The sequence below is a fragment of the Panthera pardus genome, unplaced genomic scaffold (genome assembly GCF_024362965.1).
Source record: "Panthera pardus isolate Hobbes unplaced genomic scaffold, ASM2436296v1 HiC_scaffold_11, whole genome shotgun sequence".
NCBI classification, from domain to species: Eukaryota; Metazoa; Chordata; class Mammalia; order Carnivora; family Felidae; genus Panthera; species Panthera pardus.
Genome location: NW_026526666.1, coordinates 83632795 through 83635231, shown reverse-complemented (window position 1 = coordinate 83635231; position 2437 = coordinate 83632795). Strand labels below are relative to the sequence as shown.

Here is a 2437-nt window from a genome sequence, read left to right as displayed (position 1 = left end):
AAACATTAAAAAAAATTTTTTTTGAAAAAATGTGTCTGAAATTACACAGCTAATACATGGTGAAATGAAGATTTGAACCTGGGACATCTGACCTGGAGCCCACGTGACTTGTTCCAGTCTGTTAGTCATTCACCCAATATTGGGAGATGCCTACTGTGTCCCAGCCACTGTGCTGGGTACCAGGGATGTGGAATCAAAAGACCCACAGTCCTGGCCCTTGGGAGACTCACAGGCTGAGGTAGAGAAGCCAGACCTGGAATCAGATGCCTGAGAATCCCCACGATGTGGGAGGGACGGGGCTGAGCCTCACGTCTGCATTCGATCCGTTAGAGGCTATGTTTTATTTAACCATATTCTATCAGTTATTGGGCATATGGTCTGTATAATAATTAAGGCTCCCTCTTCCCAAAGACAAGGCAGGCAGGTTTCTTCAGTGAAAGAGGGATATAAAAAGCACAGCTTTGGCATTATTTTTAGGCTTCCCAGTAAATCTGAAGTTGTCAAATATGAGCACTGCTGGAGCCGTGGTTGATCAACTGAGGTTCTTAGAAAGCCCCCGCCCTTCTGGCAATCGCCGCGCCTGTTCTCACCGGCCCAGACAAAGGTAGCTAGCTTCTGTGTGAGACGGGCACACGCCAAGTCAGAGTTCAATGACGCCTGCTGATATGGATATGCACCAAGCCTCTGGGAGTACAGAGGAGGGGACAATTAACTTTGGGGCTTCCAGGAGAAAATATTTGAGTTTTGAAGGCTGTGTAGGAGTTCCCTGTGAAAAGAAGAGGGGAAACAATCCTTAAACAAGGAGGAAAGGGTGCAAAAGGCACCCCAGGTTATTTGGGGACTGGTGGAAATCAAGTGGGTCTGGAGTGTTGGGTTCATGGGGGGTGGTGAGGGTTTCTCGTATAAGCAATGTGGGGGGTTGCTGTGCAACTTTTTAGGGAGCGATATATGGTCAGATTTACAGTTTTGTAAACGTGGCTCTGGTAGCTTAGGGGCAGGTGGGTGGGAAATTGCTGGCAAGACAATCAATTCCCCAACCAGATTGTAAGTCCCTTGGGGACAGTGACAGTCAATGTCTTTCCTTCTGGTATTTTCCATAACACCTCGCAGGGGTGGGGCACGAGGGTGGTGTTCAACAAATGCCTGCTGTGTGAAATCCATGAACGTCCCAGGACGTGTGTATATGGGTGGATTTTAGTAGCACCCAGTGCCCGTCCCCCCGAACCCCTTTCCGGTGCTGTCCGTGGTACTAACACGCACTCTAAGGCTGCAAATCCCAGGGGGCTTCCTGGGGGCAGCTTGGTGTGTGCATGTGTCCGTGCGTGCGTGAATGCATGCGTGTGTGTGTGTGTGTGTGCGCGTGCGTATGTGTATGTGTAGGATGAGGTAGGGGAGGGGACCCTCAACATCTGTTTCTTGGCATCAAGGCAGGGTCCCAGCTGCCCCAGCCTTAGAAAGGCTTCCCCTGTGTCTGCGTAGTCTGGGAGGTGGATCCTTACTTCATCTGGCCAAGGCTTAGTGCATGGATCCAAGGCAGGAAATAAAGACAGATAAAAAGGATGGGTTTAGAGTTGGGAATGGGTTTGAATACCACGCTGGAGAGTCAAGATCCACAGAAAGAGAGTGAAAAGGTCACCTTTGTGGTCCAGAAAAACTGCTCTGGTGATAGCAAGGAGGGTAACTCTGGAATCTTTGGGCCACATGTTAGCACTCAACATCATGCAACACACACGACTTAGGTGAGGGAGGAAATCGGTGAGGGTTAGAGTAACCAGGCAGGTTTTCCTGGAGGAGGTGGGACCTGAGCTGGGCCTGGAAGGATTCACAGAGAGAGCGGGAGGGGAGAGGGGTGTGCCAGGCAGGGGAACTGTAGGAGCACAGGTAGAGAGGTCAGAACGGCTAAGAAGAGGGAAGAGGCACCTGCTTTTCTCTTCTCTGGCCTCCCCGCCTCCTGGCAGGGGCCCTTCTGAGCAGGGAGGCGGCCTGCTCTGGGACTGAACTCAGCGGCATTTCTGGGTGTCTCTGGCTGAGAGAGGGGGCAGGCTCGGTGCGGCCTCGAAAGGTCCTTCCATTGTGTGTGAGGCTCGGCCAGGGCAGCGGAGGCGGGTCCATGGAGCCCTTTGTGTGCAAGTGATCCGCCCAGCACTCCGGCGGCCCCCACAGTCCTCGCTGGCCCTGGCCTCAGAGCCATGTCATAGAGACAGGCTGTTCTGCCTTGGCTGTGGCTCCGATGTCATAGCTGAGGGAGGGGGCGGGGTAAGGGGGTGGACACACGGTGGCCTTCGAGGCCGGCTGAGGGCTAACAAATTGCCTCTTGCCCTTGAGGCTCGTGGGGCTCCACGAATCACCAATTCATGGCATCCTTTAACTCTGTGATCCGCAGGCCAGTGGATGAAACCTTCCAGCACCTGAGTCTCCCAGAATAATGGAGTCTTTT

General features: G+C 52.8%; 1 long non-coding RNA gene across 1 annotated transcript; it reads right to left on the bottom strand.

Moving 5' to 3' along the window:
• Nucleotides 1–317: 317 nt before the first annotated feature.
• LOC109255240 (uncharacterized) lies at nucleotides 318–2168 on the bottom strand. The gene is made up of 2 exons (XR_002075143.2): nucleotides 1921–2168; nucleotides 318–766 (listed from the first exon to the last, which is right to left on the bottom strand). It is a non-coding gene; the product is annotated as an uncharacterized LOC109255240 (long non-coding RNA).
• Between the last annotated feature and the right edge of the window lie 269 nt (nucleotides 2169–2437).